General features: G+C 37.7%; 1 pseudogene; it reads right to left on the bottom strand.

The window, feature by feature from the left end:
• Positions 1-2,892: 2,892 nt before the first annotated feature.
• LOC120158514 lies at positions 2,893-19,035 on the bottom strand (annotated as a pseudogene).
• Between the last annotated feature and the right edge of the window lie 510 nt (positions 19,036-19,545).

The following is a 19,545-nucleotide window of genomic DNA, read 5'->3' as shown; positions in this document are numbered from 1 at the left end:
GAGTACAAGAATCAGCTTCCACCTTAACGCCTCTTCTTGCTCGACTAGTCGACAGAAACCATCCGAAAAACCAACTTCATACAGATAAAAGAAAGGAATCACCTGAAATTTCCAAAACACCCACTGCCTTAACCTTACTCTGAGGACTCATACTTCGACTTTAACGAGGCTTCCTATTTTGAGCCGAAAATTTGACTTGAAAATTTCTGAGAGAACTAAAAATTTCCTTCTTCTCTTCCACAACTTTTTGTTTCTGACACCCATCCATCATGGAAACACGACCATCCAACATGGGGGAATGAAAAGAATATTCCTCAGAAGCATGTGTAGGTTCACACCCTTTTCATGCTGTCTTCTTCTGCCCCTCTCTTATTTTGAACCAACACTTCCTCGTGTACCCCACTAACACTCTCCAAAGCCTGAAAAATACCACCACTTTGATAGACATGCTCCTGCACAGTTGCCCCACTAACAAAATCCACCTTCTTGGTCTCCGAGAACCTTTTAGAATTGATATCAGTCCCATGCGCAACTACCCCATTACTGACTGTCGGGGACACAGCTTTAACAGACCATACCTCACCCTGAACCACACATACCGCCCCCAATATGCGTGCCATCAATAAATGCTCGATTTTCTAGCTGAACTTCCTTAATATTAGTGGAATCATAATTAACTCGTGAAAATGTTCCAGTACATACCGCCAACTCGGAAGACTTTATTGGCGAGACACCATCGAGGTCCCCCTCTGTGGGTAACGGTGAAGCAATTGTCGTTTCTGATACAGACGAATCCTCCCAGACGGAATCAGGGCTAAAACAAGGTTCAATCTCGGAAACAAATACTGTAAAAGACTGATCCCCGACTTTCAAAACACATGATTCTTCCACTCGAACTTTACAGTTCGTAATGATCTAAAATAAGGCCCTATCAAACGAGCCAGGATTTAAGGTCCCTGCTTCAATTGAGATAAGAGTTCCCCATTTTCCTGCAATGTTTCTAAACGTAGAATGGCTCCACACAAAAGGTGGAATCCCTCTGTACGATAACCATGCCCGTCGGCTGCTACACTGAAAGTTTTCTAACCACAATTCCACCTTGTCAAAGCATTTATTCAACGCTCCAATCTGATTTTTTAGAGCAAAGTCTCTACTCTCTTCATCTTCAAAAATGATCAGAATTTCTAAACCACTTAACCTCATAATTTTTGGGCCTAAAATGCCTTCCTTGTGCATAACAGCAGCTAACTCTTTCATTTTTATAAATTTTCTGCACCAACCAACCAAACTATCTCTAAGAGTAATTCATTTATCCTCGTCAACTACACCGATAATGAGAGATTCTTTGACATCCTCCTCTCTGCTCTTGACCATAGCTGAATTAGAACCAGTAACCTTTCTCTTCCAGAAAACATCACGAGGTTGAAATCTCGCCATGAAAACTCTAACCTTATTACCTTGAATCCAAGATCTATCAGCACAGAAGATAGCCCTCCTCGCGTCCTCCAATCTAGAGAAGCGGACAAAACCGAACCTGCTTCCTCCCTTGCTTCTTTTGATGGGAATGAAAGAGTCGACCACCTCGCCATATTTATCAAACAATAACCAAAGACCTTGATGATGAAGACGCTCTGGAATATTGAAAATAATCACTATAACGCAGCTTTTCCCAACAGATCTTCTCACTTAACTCGCCATCTAAAGGAAATAAAGGGGAAGGAGAACGAAATTTTTTGAAAAACGCCTAAATTTTTAGAGAGAAGGGGGAGCTTCTCTCACTAGATGTTCTAACTACTCCATTGTCACATAGTATTGAATTACGGTTGCCGTCATATAGTACTAAATTGTTGTTGCTGATGTCACAAACATTATAACGTGATTTATTTTTTAAAAGTAATTATATTTTTATATTACAGATGTAATTTGTAATATTGCAGTGATTTAAAAAAATATTATGCGACTGATACATTGTGCTGCGATATTATTTAATATTGTATTTCCAACTCGGATCGAATTAGACTCCCGATAATTGTTTTCGTTGCTGAAGATGAAGACAACGAAACATCATCGTCGGACTTAACCAGGCCATTAATATTTCTTACCCGAAGTTCTTGTTCAATGAAGAGTTGACCGCTGTAGCTTCTAGTAACTTGAACACAACGGGCTCGATCACCTTGGGTGAGTAGAGGGATTCAAAGATACTGAGGCATCAGATGATGCCCGGCTGTAGACATAATTTTCATGCCTTTTGCATCAATGCTTGGTTGAAACTTAGAAGTTAACGGGTCTTGTCCCCTTAGTCGGAACTCACCGCTTTCAACACAATTTTTCACTCCGTTGTCGGAAGTCATGCCATTATCTCAATTCGCTGCTGATCGATGGAGTAGATGACATTTAGGAGAAACAAGAAGAGTATTTAGTTTTTCAGGTTCTTTATAAGTAGAGCATGAATTTAGATCCGGGATTTATTCCGTAAATTATAAGTCAAGTTTTGAAATGAATATTTTGCAGCCATGTTTGTGTTGTTTGTTTACTTGGCCCATTTGACATCAAATAGAAACAGCAGCAGCTAAAATCTGTTGAGGCTACAGAGTAGAATTCAATTCGAGAGTATGTCAGAGGTTGAAGAGTACTTGGGATTCTGATGAATGGTGATTATCTGACAATGAAGATTTGAAAACTTAGCTCAGGAACTAATGATTGGTCTCATGTTTTGAGGTACGGGAAGAAGAAGTAGTGGCATGATATGATTACATGAATGACTGGTTGTCTGTCCTTTTCATGCATATGATTATGTTTTAATTTTCTATAATACGAAAAGAACTGATGCAGGTGGAATTTTTTCACGGCTACAAAACCACACCTTTGAATAATTACATCATCTGATAAACTCTAGTGTTTTAGTAGTAATCTTGATAAACGCCTTGTACTATCTGATGATGTGAGGGAAAGGTCGAAAATTCTGAATCTGACCGTTCAGACGCAGCAGTTGTTTGGTCAGACAGATGAACCAGGCGCTGCTGCAGTGGGACTTGTTCCATTAAGGTCTTAAGTTGCATCTTCTGCTGATTCCCCCTTTTCTGTTCCTTCGCTTTCATTGAGCATAAAATCAACCCACTGATCTGCAATAGACTGAGGACAAAAAGATGGTTCAGACTCGGATTCTCCAAGTGTTGTTAAATAAAAGAAGATTGTTTTTTAAAAGAAAAAACCTGGTTATCAGGGGCTATATTTGCATGTACATCAGCCGAACCTGCACCAAAAATGCCACCAACCAAACGTCCAGGTAGACTCAAAACACCCCGAACAACACCTTTTCCAGCACCATGTTGAGCAACGCCTATCCGCTGCTTGTCTTCATCCGATAACCCCAGAATCCGAGCCATAAGATCCAGAACCTAGAATTTATATCAATGTAAGTGCAGGAGTAGGAATCTATTGTAACCCACAAGCAATCATTTTCCAGCATTAAAACCAACGATTTTGAGTAGGGAAATTTGGTTTTCTAGTTCTTTTACAAAGTTACTTGAACCATTATACCTCTTTGCTGTGGTTTCTCTGGAAGTAGGTCACGAGTAGTTTGATCACAATACACCTGCAAAAAGAATGAATTGTTTAGCCAACATGAAAAACAAAGATAATCATAGCAGTTTCAAACTCAAAAAATAGAGGAAAAGAAAGTTATGTTCCAATCATACACAGACACAAATTCTATAAGATAATATAATAAATCAATGATATTCGGCAATGAAATTAGTCAGATCTGGCATTTAGAAAGTGTAAACAAGATGATCAGAGTCCACAGACAGTGTGTTAAGCCTTGTCCCGCTCTGCTCGAGAGCACGCCTTAGTTTTCCATTATCTTCCTCAAGCTTGTTCACTCTGGTTTTACCTTCTGCAACCATTCTTTCAGTCTGCGAAAGCTTTGCTAGAATTTTCTTCCTTTTCCTTGTTTGACAATTCTGCACGTTCACCTGCATCCTTGAGAATGCATAGATAATCACAAGTCCCATTTTTTTTTTTACTGAATCCATTTATGTAGAGAAGTAATTAACTAGCAGACAATACTTTCAGAAGACCTGTAAGTCTAGCTGACTCTTCTCTTGCCAGACGTAAATCTCGCTCCAAATGTTCCTGTAATTTACCCACTGATTTTGACAAAGTTTATGCACACACAGTACTACCAAAAGAATTCTTACCTTACCTTCAATTTCAGCATAGTACTGGCCAAGGGCAGTTTCAAGATTCAGTAGCTCAGCATTTTTTGTAAGTATGGCTTTAGCACAGCCATCAAGTTCCTTATTCTGTTTATCAATAATTTCCTTTGACTTGTGAATTTCATTGTTGTTCATCACCTTAAGTTCCTCCAAATGTGCAATTTGAGCTCTTTGATATTCATTGCTTTCACGAAGTTGCTCTATGATTTTGCTGTCTTCATCCATTTTTTCTGATTCTTCAGATTCCTAGAAAATATTGCAGCAAAAGAAACCATTCTTCTTTTCTTGGAAAGCAACGTATATGCTCTGTGATATACACTTTTGGTGAAGGCCATACATAAGCAACTTGAAGATGCGTAAGGTAAAACTTTCACCATAAATTCCATAAAAGTTAAGGGAACGGCAACCTTTTCTATCAAATGCTGCTTCAGACGAGTCAATTCTTGAAGAGCTTTGTCCCTTTCACGGCGTGTTTCTTTCAAATCTTTGTCCAATTTCTGCAGCGATAGCTCCATTTCTTTCTTTCCGGAAAAATTTCCTGATGGATCTACCTTCTGCTACAGATATATTTATGTTAACAAGTGGTATTGTTATGAGATAATATACTTTTTCAGGTAATTATTATATTATCGATGGAATAAATATTTCAGCACCAAAATAGATTTGTATTTTTAATAATTTAAAATAATGCATATAGTATTTAAATCCTTCATCTATAGGTCAAAGAGTATTGAATGTATGAATATGTCTGATTTCATGTATTGTATCAAGTTCCAACCACAGCACCAAAGTAAACGCATTCGGCCCAAAATATTTTCTTTTAAAGTACCAGAAACATATATATATAAAGATATATCATAATTCAACCATTCATGCATTATCCTATTTATTTTATGGTTTATACTTGATTTTTCGCGTTGTTCTTTTTAAATCCTCTCGAATTACTAAAATTATATAAGGATAGATCGAGAGTGGGTGATGCCAGTCATCCTCTTAAAAATTTGAAATTATCATATATTTTAATTTTTTTTAGATAAATGCTTTTGTATTACCCAACGAAGCAGCAAGGCTGCTACAAAAAGACGCAACAATCTGGGAGGAGGGGAAAAGCAGAGCAATTACATCAAACAAAACCCTCAACAAGAAGATCCCAATTATCAAAGAGCCCCCTATTCACATTAATACTCCTACCAATGCTCCTACTCTGCAACTGTTGGTAAAATATACTGCTGCAAAACGAGGCATTAGCGCAGACAGGAAAGATATATATTGAAATATATAAATAAAGAACCGATTAATCGTTTCGTGGTATTAATCACTGCCTTAGAAATGAATTCGCCCCGATGTGTGTAATCGCTCCAATAGGTGGATCGTCCCCCGAGGTTAACACGATTGCTCCAAATTTCGTACACCCGAAATCGGAGTGGACTGTTGGTGGTATTGCACTTCTGATCGGAAAACACACAGAGAACAAGTTTAGAAAACACTTGGAGAGTGAATTCAGAATGTTGAGAGTGAGTTGAGAATCTTAATTTAGCTCTCTATTTATAGGCTATAAGTAAGGGTAAATTCGTCCAACAATAAAATCAAATTAAATTTGATTTTAATTCTGAATTTAAACCCTTTTGTAACTCCTAAAATATCTTTATGAATCTATCTCAAAAAGAGTCCAGGTTCATTGCATAAAAAACTCAACAATTATAACTCCTTAAATTAAATCATATAACTCTTGTAACTCCTGATATTAACAGCTTGTCTCTCCTATGAACAAAGCTGGAAATCAGTCCAGATACATCTTAAGTTATGATTTAATTTAGGAAAAATAACTTTAAAATTCTCAGTAGCCTATAAATATCAGATGAATCTTTCACATTTTTTCATTTAATCTTTCAGAGAAAAATTCCTTACGAATTTTCTCTAAAAATATATTATTCGTGTGGACGTGTCAAAGACACGTATTACCACGCCTTGTTCTCTATCACTCAATAAGGGAATGGAGAATGTAAACCTTAAATATCATTCCCACTAGTATTTCCAATTCTATGTGGGATTGAGCATTACCAACATTCCCCCACTAATGCGAAAGAATTCTTCTGAAACTCGAAAACAATCTTTCCAGAAGAGCAATAGCGAGATTAGTTGCTTAAGCACTAGTGAACGTATCTGGAACTAGTACATAGTGATGATAAGCAATCCTTCTCTTAGATAAGTGAAACTAGTATGGAACTTTCTAATATGGGGGTAAACTCATAACACACAACTAACCCCTTCATCCACCTGAGTCCTCGATGTGTAAGATATATATATACAAAAGTATATATTTGGCCATCTTACCTCAGGATTCTAGTAAGTGTGCAAGAAAAATGGCCCAACATTTTTCATAGAAGGCGGCTAACCCTTCTCAGTTACATAGGTTATTTCATCAAGTTTATCTCGATATAAACCACCCTTAACAGAGATATGAAATAATTAAGAGCTTTTATAAAAGCTCAACCTCACAAAGAGTATGGTGACTTTCTTCAAGTTCATTATTAATGAACCACCCAAACTCTGGGGTAAGAAGTCATTAAGAATAAATATTCAACCTCATTTATCGGTAAATTCAGTAAGTCCTTCTCACTAGAACCATCCAAATACTTGGATTTGAATTTATTAAGAGTTTAACAAACTCAACCTTTTTGTAGGTAAGTTCATCATTTCCTACCCACTCACTCTGGGTTATGAACTTATTAAGAATAGATATTCAGCCAAAATTGGTAAATTCATCAAGTCTTTCTCACTAAGACCACCCAGAGCCTGGGCTATGAATTTATTAAGAACAATTAAGCTCATCCTGGGCATGCACATTATTCATCATAGGGATAGGCAGTAGGAATGTGCACTATGAGTCTTTCCATGGTTTCGTTTGATCACATGGAACTTAGATAACTAAGTTGGGTATCCACCATGAATTCCTCAATCAATGGGCTTTAGACCCATCCCTCTCGACGAATCTAGGACCAGCTTCCGACTTAACCCTTTGGTAAGTGGATATGCTAGGTTCCTTTCCGACTTTACATACTCTAAAGAGAGCACTCCATTCTTTATTAAGTGTCTAACTGATTCATGTCTTATGCGAATGTGTATTTTCTTACCATTGTAAGCTTGGTTCTCAACCACACATATCACAGCTTCACACAACAATGAAACTGGAGAAGTCGGTATTCCCCACAACAGAATATTTGCTAACAAGCTTCTAAGCCACTCGGCTTCTTGCCCAGCTAGTTCAAGAGCTATAAACTCTGACTCCATGGTAGAACGAGCAATACATGTCTGCTTTGATGATTTTCACAAGATTGTTGCTCCATCTAAAGTAAAAACATACCCACTCGTAGAGCTTACCTCATCATTATCAGAAACCCAGTTAGCATCACAATATCCTTTCAGTACTGCAGGATAGCCAACAAACTCAAGTTTCTAATCCAAAGTACACTTAAGATACTTCACTAAGCGTCTAAGAGCAATCTAGTGTTCACCACTCGGATTATGATTATACCTACTTAGTCTACTCACAGCATAAGCAATATCAGGCCGAGTATAGTTCTTTAAGAACATTAAAATTCCGATTAATTTAACATATTTTGTTTGGGAAACGCTACTTCCTTTATTCTTAAAGAGATATATGCTAGTGTCAAAAGAGTTCGAACAGGGACGACATCAAAACTGTCAAATTTCTTTAACACTTTCTCAAGATAGTGTGCTTGACATAAAGAAAATCCCTTTCCAGTAATTTTGACTCCTAAGATTACATCAACTTCTCCCAGATCCATCATATCAAATTTAGTGGACAAGAAACCGTTTGTTTTGTTAATGGACTCAATGTTAGAACTGAAAATCAACATGTCATCAACATACAAAACTTATGATGATGCAATCAGTATTAAACATCCTCGAATACATGCAAGCATCCGAACCATTCACAACAAAACCAAAACTAAGTATAGTTTTATGAAATTTCTTGTACCATTGTTCTCATATAGATCTCCTCATCTAGATCTCCTTTCAAAAATGCAGTCTTAACATCTATTTGATATACTCGCAACTTATGAATGGAGACTAGTGCAAATAATGCACGGATCATTGAGATGTTCATAACGGGAGAGTAAGGATCAAAGTAGTCTAAAACAAACTTTTGAGTGAACCCTTTGACAACTAGCCTTGCCTTATACCACTGGATCAAACCATCTGGTCTCATTTTCTTCCGGAAGATTCATTTGCTACATATTGAATCCTCTAGGCAAGTCAACTAATCCCAAGTATGATTAGACATTATCGATTCTAGTTCATCATTAATAGCGCTTTTCTAGAAACTAGCATCGATATATCTTATAGCTTTTTTAGGATCCTCATATAATATTTAAGCTATATGATCAGAAAGAGAGTCTAAATAATTTATCTCAGAAATAAAGGAAGTGATAAAATTTGGTCCAAATAGCCTTTTACTTCTTCTAGGCTCGAAATCAATTTCTTGAGAATACCTAGCAGGAATACTAGAAGAAGTGGATAGAATATTTTCTATTTGAGTTTATGTATTTAATCTACATTTTAAGACACCCCCACATTTCTAACATTATAGTATATCCATAAGTGTCTTGAACAACGTGTAAACAAATACTCAATCATACTAGAGTACAGTTTGTTATGAGTTTTAGCCATAAAACTATATTTTAACAAACTCAAGTTTTGTTTACACATAATTATATTCTCAAAGTTTTGAGAAGTTACAAATCATTAAGATTAAAATACATAAACCAATATGAAATTCTTTATGACTTTTTCTCATTCAAAATGAATTTCGATTTTTTCCTAACATCAGGAAAAATGATCTCAAGTTTAAAACAAGAGATTTTAGCACAAATTCTGAAATAGATAATATCTTTTCTTTCCTTTACTTAGGAAAATCACTTAAAGAGATATAATAGCTACAACATACTTTTAGTAGCAATAGATTCTATCATATTCTCATTCATGATATTCAACATATTAGCCTTAAAGATATCATCATATATATTTTATTTACTATGACTAAATTTAGTGTTCCACTCAACCAAATTAATCTCCACTCTTTTAACTTCTACACTAAGTTTTAAGAGTTTTTATCTTGTCATAGTATTGGAATAGTGAGCATAGTAATGAACAATGCACCAGGTAGGTTTCTATGAAAGAGAGGTGGTGCACTAGGCACGCTTAAGTACCAAGTCTTCATAGAACCAATCCTAGACATGCACTTTCATACTCATCACACACTACTTTCCAATAAATTATTTATAGATTTTCTCTTTATTAAGGCTTCTTAAAGAATCATGTTTGATACTTTTAATCACAATAGTATCTTATTAAGCATATATATTTTGGGCTCAAACTATTGCCTTAGCCTTAGTAGTACTACCTTAGTCTTTAATAGTGGTTTTATCTCATTTCATAGTATCCACTAAGTTTTAAAGACTATTTTAAAGGCACATCTATACTAATTCATGCATCATTATAAGCATAAATTAATAAGTAACAATAGTCTGACCTCGCAGGTAGAATCATAATTTCCAAATAGACTTGTTCATCCTCACCATGCATGCTACTTCAGCCTTTGCATTAGGACCCAAAATCTATCATGACAATCACTTCATCTGAACCATCATCTCTTTTGAATCTTCTGAATTCAAATGAAGATTACATATGGTTAGTCACAAAAATATTTTACTAGCAATAATAAAATAAAAATAATTTATTGATAGTAATAAGATCCATATCTTTAGGATTTTGGTTTCTTATCTTCAAGAGATTGTGGAAATCAAATCGAATTTAACAACTATTCGATTTTGGAGAATCTTCTCATTTCAGCTTTACCAGCTCCATATTTCTCCAAAAATTACATATTTCATGTATCTTTACAAATTTCTCAAAGAAAATTATTAGTACGGTAAAAAATATTTATAATTATTTTCACCTTAGTTTTCGGGAACTATGTTACCCCCCACATGGGAATAAGTTATTTTATATTTTCACATGAAACAAATATCATACATGCATTATCTCTCATATCAAAATGTCAATGTTCATAACATTATAATCATGCCACCTCTTAACTATAGCATGAAAATTTCAAAATTGAATACATCAACATTTATATAGCTATTAACAAATATTTATATAGCTATTTAATAATACATTCAATTTGAAACGTTTCATATCACCATTGAAACCATTTGAATCACAAGAATCTGTTGAACATTAATACCATAACCACAAGGTATTATTCTAATTAATATTATAAACCATTAAACTCCGGTTTAAACTATCATTCATTGTTCCTATACTTTAAACTCATAAAGCATCAAAAGAATCAAAACCTCATAGTTTTAAGAAAAATCATCTTTAATAATACGTTTAAAGTATAGTACGTTTTAAAGCATTTTAACCGATATGCTTTAAGAGAAATGACCATTAATAAAAGATATATATATATATATATATATATTGGTCACTAACAGTAGTTTTCCAATTCATTAAAACTGCATATAAACACGCTAATTGCCCCCATGAAATGTATTTTCTCAGCTTTAATTCATACTTTATCGTTTAATAATGTAGCAGCATCACCTTATCCAATTTAAGGTGCATAGCAATGTTTGAATAAGTATATAACCTCAACCCAATTAATTGGATAAAAATACGTTTCAATTCAAACTTAATTATAAAATAATATCAAGATGTTACCAACCTTTAATGCATGGAAGTAACCTCTATCATGAATGTTGGCTGCTACTATTAATAATTATAAATTAATCATGAAATTAAGGCATAACAAATTTCTAAACATTAGCAACCACCATATATTTTTTATCATGACGTTATCAAATTCCTTTTGATAGCAAGATTACCGAGGAAACAAAAATGAAGTGACTAACCGGAATCCATAGGCTCAATTTCCTTACTTTCGACATTTTTTGGTAATCTATGCCCAGCGGATCTTATTGTTGGCTTATTTAGCAGCAGTAAAGAATTCGTTACTAAATTGTTGGTAAAATATATATTACTACAAAACGAGGCATTAGCGCTGACAGGAAAGATATATATTGAAATATATAAATAAAGAACCGATTAACCGTGTCGTGGTATTAACCACTGCCTTAGAAACGAATTGGCCCCGATGTGTGTAATCGCTCCAATAGGCGGATCGTCCCCCGAGATTAACACGGTCGCTCTAAATTTCGTACACCTGAAATCAGAGTTGACTGCTGGTGGTATTGCACTTCTGATCGGAAATCACACAGAGAACAAGTTTAGAAAACACTTGGAGAGTGAATTCAGAATGTTGAGAGTGAGTTGATAATCTTAATTTAGCTCTCTATTTATAGGCTAGAAGTAAGGGTAAATTCGTCCAACAATAAAATCAAATTAAATTTGATTTTAATTCTGAATTTAAACCCTTTTGTAACTCCTAAAATATCTTTATGAATCTATCTCAAAAAGAGTCCAGGTTCATTGCATAAAAACTCAACAATTATAACTCCTTAAATTAAATCATATAACTCCTGTAACTCCTAATATTAACAGTTTGTCTCTCCTATGAACAAAGCTGGAAATCAGTCCAGATACATCTTAAGTTATGATTTAATTTAGGAAAATAACTTTAAAATTCTCAGTAGCCTATAAATATCAGATGAATCTTTCACATTTATTCATTTAATATTTCAGAAAAAAATTCCTTACGAATTTTGTCTAAAAATATATTATTCGTGTGGACGTGTCAAAGACACGTATTACCACGCCTTGTTCTCTATCACTCAACAAGGGAATGGAGAATGTAAACTTTAAATATCATTCCCACTAGTATTTCCAACTCTACGTGGGATTGAGCATTACCAACAGCAACTTAACCCGAACAATCTTGTTAGGTATGGCTCATAAATATACCAGTAAAGAGGACAGGAGATGGAGCGGAGTGAGCGAACATCAACTTTCCTTATAAAGAAAGTCTTGTTGTGGGGTTACAAATTATGTGGGTTGGGGGTGCGGGGGCGTAGCCCCCGCGGTACGGTACAGGGTTGATTTTGTAATTATGTATCAGGGTTTTCTATTATAAATAGAGATGTAACCTAGACCTAAAATATTATTGAATAAAATTCTAGCGCCGCCTAGGCACCGAGGACGTAAGCACATTGCCGAACCTCGTAAAATTCTCGTGTTCTTCCGTTTTCTTTACCCGTTTTCGTCAACAAATCTCCTTAATTGACAGAAGGATATCAACATCACGCCTTGCCTTTTGCTGATAGAATCTACCATTCCTTTCCTCCCAAATAAGATATATTTGGGCAGTCCAGGCTAGCATAAGAAGGAGAGTGAGCAACGACTTACCCTTGAGATTGGTAACAGCCCACTCAACATCCCCCCTTCCAACACCCAATCCTCCTATTCAATCCACATAAACGCAAAATGGCCTGCCAGTCTTCCTTCGCTAAGGGGCACTCAAAAAATAGGTGATACGTAATAAAGACCTTCGAAATCATAACCACCACTTTGGATTCAGATTTTTGGTTTAGGATTGGGATCCGGATGAAAGATGCTTTCTTAAAAGGATTGAGACGACTGGAACATCGGAATCACCAACTTAGTTAAAAAGTCGATGAAGTCGATCATGCAACTATAATGACTGAAAGCAAGTGTACTCACAACATACTTGTCCTCGATTTTGATGCCATGCTTGGCATCAACAAAGGTAGTCGAGAAAGAGAGCGATAATGCAATGCAGGAAGCTAAAATCATGGCTTGTAATTGTAGTCAGTAGCAATGAAGGAAATAATTCAACTTAGGCAATAAACATGAAAACACGAGCATTGAACTCGGCTCTGAGTGGACACTTAAGAGGATTCTGAGTATTTTTCAAGAACAATGTCGTGGCAATAAACATGAAAACATCAACAACGGGATCATAAACATTTGAAAGAAAGACCGAAACATAAATATAATTCTATGGAACCATCTATCATCGTCGTCGTTCTCTTGCTTCTTCTTGACTGGGATAGTAGGCAATGTCCGAAGATCATTCATTTTGCGAGTGCAAGCGAGTAGAAGGGACATGAGAGAACTGCCATCGTCAAGAGAGTGATGGACTCCGAAAACACCAACCACCTTAAATTACAAGATTCTTAAGTTGAGCAAATGGAGGTCCCGGAGAGGCTACGATTTGTCGATGTCGATTTTGCTCGGGTTGTAAATGTGATCCTCGAGGAACTCTTTCAGGTGAATCAATGTACGGATTCAACTTTGGAACGGTAACATCTTTATCCAAATCTACTTCGGTTCTAACCTATTTCATTTCTCTCTTACATCTCTCATCCATCACCTGACATCTTTACCATATTATTGTATAAAAATGAAGTAAAAAAATTGAAATAAAAACTTGTTTATGATACCTGCAAACCAGAATAAATTCTGCAAGTGTCTTTGACACGCTTGACCCTTGAAAAAATCCAAAAACATCCAGTTACTACATCCAGAATTCAAGAGCGTCTCTTCATGAGAATGAAGATTATGAAGAGCTTGATCAACCTTCGAAGAAAACCCATGCAATTCAATATATCGAATTTTTTACTATCGAATGCATATTTTTAGAACACTACATTAAAGAGATTTAAGGGTCGTGGAGGTAGGAGGGGCCACAACATCAAAGGCAAAGAAATGACGCACTGATTTGTTTTTGTTACCATGCATGTAATTTTAACCAGAAGGAAAAAGAATATCAAATCAAAACTCATACAGAGAGATAGGAAGAAGAAGAAGAGGAGAAGAAGAAGAAGAGACATGCATTTTACACGTTGTTAGGTAATCAATATGCATGAACAATGAGGAATATTATTGTTTTATTTTGCTCATAGTACTTACATCATTATATAACAAGTAATCAACCACAACTACCTAACCACTCAATTATAGCAAACTAACAACTTAGCAACTAATTTGACGCCGGACAGAATAGTGATTATCCTGCAGGCGCTCCAACAGATGATTCACAAGAGAAAATTCGCCCAAAAAAACCAGAGAAAAAAAGTCTCTAGGGTTTAATAAAATATTATAAAATCAAACAATGCCCAAAATCAGTCCACAAGCCGGACTGTTATAGCCAAAAATCGTCTTTATTCGAATTTTGCCAAAAATAGCAAAATCCCGAAAATCATTCTAAATTGAAATTTGAAATAAAATAAGCAATCTCCAAAAAAATCTGGCCTAAATCGAATTTAAATTGACTTCCTAATTGCCAATCGAAATATTACCATAAATAGTAAAAAATATCTAAATCTAGTGATTCGGAGGGAAAATGGCAGAATTTGAGGTTGCAAAAAGGTCATATGGAACATAGCTGAATATGGACAGCGTGTGCGTCGAAAAGAGATTTTTGGATTGGGGTTTTATGCGCGATTCTGACACCTGTAGCCAAAGTTATGGCCAAAAGACTAAAACATACTCAAAATGACCCCAATGAGGAACATGTCACAATCAATTCCCGCCTTTGCGCTGATCTGCCAATTCATGGTATCTCAGCGCCATCAAGGTGCAATCTGACAACTCAGCATCATCTGTCTCGGATCCCCCTGCATCAGTCACCCCGGGTTGGAAAGAACTCGTCCTCGAGTTCAGAGTAGTGTTATCAGAATCCACAAAACAATGACTCAGGTGCTTCACATTAAAGACATCAGAAGTCTTCAAGTGGCTGGGAAGGCACAACCTGTAAGCATTATCATTGATCTTCTGCACGACCTCACAAGGTCCAATCTTTCGATCCTTAAGCTTATTATACTCACCAACAGGAAACCAATCACGAGTTAATATAGCCCAAACAAAATCACCAACATCAAAAAGTACCTGACGACGATGATTGTCGACCCGAGTCTTGTACTTGGCATTGCTCTCATGAATGGTCTGTTTCACCTGCTCATGGATACCCCGAAGATACTTTGCCATCTCATCTGCTTTAGGACTGAAATGACCTATACGTGGAATAGGGGCTAAGTCTAGCACCCCGGATGGGTTCTGACCATAGACAATCTCAAATGGGCTTAAACCTGTGGTTCTGTTTTTTGATCTGTTGTAGGAAAATTCTGCCTGAGGCAATGCCAAATCCCACTGCTTCGGCTTCATTCCTGCCAAACACCTCAAAAGGTTTCCCAAACTTCGGTTCACCACCTCGGTCTGGCCATCCGTCTGTGGGTGGTAAGCGCTATTGAAATTCAAATGCATTCCCAGTTTCCCCCATAGGCTCTTCCAGAAATGACTGATGAACTTAGTATCAAGATCTGAAGTGATGGATCAAGGAACACCATATAAACGCACAATCTCCTTGAAATAGAGATGGGCAATCCGGTCAGCATTCATAGTCTTTCTGCAAGCTAAAAAATGAGCCATCTTGGAAAACCTGTCAACCACAACAAAGATAGAATCCGAGGCCCTTTGGGTGCGGGGTAAGCCTAGTACTAAATCCTTGATGACATCGAACCAAGGAGCTTCAGGAACAGGTAAAGTAGTGTACAAGCCCGCATTGGTGAGAACTCCCTTAGACCGCTGGCACACATAACAACGGTCCACATAATGGGCCACATCACTAGTTAACTTGGGCCAATAAAAGTCAGAAGAGATAAGGGCCAAGGTCTTATCTCGGCTAAAGTGTCCCTCATTATGGAGTTCACTTATAATTTGCTGCCAAAGTTGAACAATCTGGAATGCACAACTGTAATCCACGAAACAGATACCCATTATGCAAAACAAAATCATGACGGTGACCCTCAGTTACCTCCTGAAATATCCTTCCAAAGGAAGGATCAGCTGCATACATATCTATGAACGTCTCAAAGCCTACAACTTTAGTACTCATGGTGGTGAGAAGTAAGGTACGACGGCTCAGGGCATCTGCGACGCGGTTCAAACTCCCTGCTTGGTGCCTCAGCGTAAAAGTAAATTCTTGCAAGTATGCCACCCACTTTGCATGACGTCTACTCAGCTTGTGTTGGCCATTGATGTACTTCAAGGCCTCATGATCGGTAAACAAAATAAACTCCTTCTGTACTAGGTAGTGACGCCAATGCTTCAGGGACTGAACTATGGCATAGAACTCCAGATCATAAGTGGAATAATTTTTCTTTGATCCCGATAGTTTTTCACTGAAAAAAGCAACCGGACAACCTGCCTGACTCAGAACACCACCAATGCCAACGCCAGATGCATCACAATTTACCTCGAACACTTTGTCAAAATCTGGAAGTGCCAAAACTGGAGCCTCGGTCATCTTCTGCTTGACCAGTTGAAAACTGGCCTCTGCCTCCTCAGACCACTGGAAATCATGCCCCTTGAGGCACTCTGTGATAGGGGCGATCAGAGTACTGAAATTTCTAATGAATTGGCGGTAAAAAGACGCCAAGCCATGGAAACTTCGGATGTCATGTAAGGTCCTTGGTCTGGGCCACTCCAAGACTACATCTACCTTTGATTGATCTGCATGAACACCATCAGTAGACACAACAAAACCAAGAAAAGTCACAGAAGTAGTGAAGAAAGAACACTTCTTTTGATTGACAAACAAGCACTCCATTTTCAGCATCTCAAAAACAGCACGGAGGTGATCGAATTGTGAAGTCCATATCGGACTATAAACGAGGATATCATCGAAGTAAACTATAAAAAATTTTCCCATAAAAGGCCGCAAGACCTGATGCATAAATCTCATGAACGTACTGGGCGCATTGGATAGCCCGAAAGGCATGACCATCCACTCATACAACCCTTGTGGCGTTTTAAACGCCGTCTTCCACTCATCTCCAGGTCTTATTCTGATTTGGTGGTAACCGCTCTTAAGGTCAATTTTTGAGAAGACCTTAGAACCAGATAGCTGATCCAACATATCATCTAGACGGGGAATTAGAAATCGGTACTTCACTGTAATTCAGTTGATCGCTCGACTGTCAACACACATACGCCAAGAACCATATTTCTTTGGCACTAGCAGAGCAGGGACTATACATGGGCTCATACTCTCTCGGATATAGCCCCTCTCCAACAACTCTTCCACATGTCGCTGCAACTCTTCAGCCTCCTTGGGACTGAGGCGATATGCTGGTCGATTTGGCAAACTTGACCCAGGAACAAGGTCAATTTGATGCTGAATATCCCTCATAGGTGGTAGCCCAGGAGGAAGATCCTCTGGCATCAAGTTAGAGAATTCTGCTAGCAGCCGCTGCACCTCTACTGGTAAATCTGCATCCACGTCTACTGCATTGTTCTCGCAAGGTAGTAAGGCATAGACCACGTCGCCATGCTCTATCTCATCTAAAAACCTGGACATAGAAAACAGAGTAGTATTATGGGTTACTGGGGTAGGAGTGAGTCATTCCCGTCGGGGTGCCAACACAATCTTTTTTCCCTTGATGCTAAGGGAATATGTATTCTTCTGTCCATCATGAATGACACTGCAATCATACTGCCAGGGTCGACCCAACAATATATGACACGCATCCATAGACATAATATCACACCAGGTATTATCAAAATATTTTCTACCAATTGAAAAAGACACGAGGCATCGCCTATCAATTGTTACCTCACTGCCTTTATTTAGCCATGACAGCTTGTATGGCTTAGGATGACGGTCCATCTTCAACTGCAATTTCTGGACAACCTCCTCGGACACTACATTCTCACAACTGCCATTGTCAATGATCATTTTGCAGACTTTATCTACAACTGCGCAGGTTGTGTGGAAAATATTGGTTCTCAACCAATCGTCCCCTGAATCACCCTTGGGAGTAAGTAGACTCTTGCGAACGACCAGAATCTCATGACCATCTCCATACAATACATCATCAGTCTCATCATCGTCATACACGGGTTCGCCAATCTCCTCAGTCTCGTCTTCCGCGTTTTCCTCAATCAACAAATTTTTGCCCTTTTGACTAGCAGGCTTCCTACAATTAGTCGCCCTATGCCCTTGTTCACCACAACGAAAACATCTAATAGTAGGGTTAGAATTACCCTGCGCTGGCTGTTGAGCAGGACGGGAATCCTGAGTACGAACTGGTCGACTATTGTGATCGTTCCTGATCACTGGTCTCCTATTTTGCTATTTTTCAACAGCAAGTGCACGTTGGTAAGCTTCCGAAACACTCTACAGTAAATGAAGGTTGAGGACATCTTGTAAGGGCTGGCATAAACCCCCCAAATACCGCGCCACCATTTGCTCCTCTGTCTCAGATAAATCATTTCGGGCGACCAATTGGTAAAACTCCTTCGTGTAACCATCGACTGATCGTGCGCCCTACCTCAACGCATGAAGTCGCTGAAACAAGGTTTATGTGTAGCCGAAGGGAAGGAAGTGACCCTTCATCTTCTTCTTCATCTTCTCCCAATCAGTGATCTTGGCCTTGCCATGTCTTTCTCGTGAACGTCGTAACTGTTCCCACCACGCAGATGCTCTGCCCTTGAGTTTGATGGCGATCAGTTTCACTTTCACACGAACGGGGGCTTCCTTAAATTCAAAAATACGCTCCACTTCATTAATCCAATCCACGAATCCCTCGGCCTGTAACATACCAGAAAACTCAGGGAGATCAACCCGAAAACTGAGGTCTCCATGACGCTCCTCCCGACCACGGTGCTCCCGGAATAGAGCACGATTATGATATGGGTTTTTGAAAGTGGAATTGGTATCGTGATCAGAGGCATCACGATCCTCGAAGTCCTGCGCCGCCAGGCGCTGGGTTAATTCTGCGACTTGTCTCTGCAAATTCGCAATCATCACATCCTGAACGCTGCGATCACGGCGTTGGGCTTCCTTATTCGGAACCTGCTCACGACGACCACGACCTCCAGCCATTGAAACTGGTGAAATTTCCCAGGAAGATGTTGAAGCTCTGATACCAACTAACGTCGGACAGAATAGTGATTATCCTGCAGGCACTCTAACAGATGATTCACAAGAGAAAATTCGCCCAAAAAAACCAGAGAAAAAAAGTCTCTAGGGTTTAATAAAATATTATAAAATCAAACAATGCCCAAAATCAGTCCACAAGCCGGAATGTTATAGCAAAAAATTGTCTTTATTTGAATTTTGCCAAAAATAGCAAAATCCCGAAAATCACTCTAAATTGAAATTCGAAATAAAATAAGCAATCTCCAAAAAAATCCGGCCTAAATCGGATTTAAATTGACTTCCTAATTGACAATAGAAATATTATCATAAATAGTAAAAAATATATAAATCTAGTGATTCGGAGGGGAAAACAGTAGAATTTGAGGTTGAAGAAAA

The sequence above is a fragment of the Hibiscus syriacus genome, unplaced genomic scaffold (genome assembly GCF_006381635.1).
Source record: "Hibiscus syriacus cultivar Baekdansim isolate YM2019G1 unplaced genomic scaffold, ASM638163v2 tig00111318_pilon, whole genome shotgun sequence".
In the NCBI taxonomy this organism is placed as follows: domain Eukaryota; kingdom Viridiplantae; phylum Streptophyta; class Magnoliopsida; order Malvales; family Malvaceae; genus Hibiscus; species Hibiscus syriacus.
This window is presented reverse-complemented; position numbering and strand designations above follow the sequence as displayed.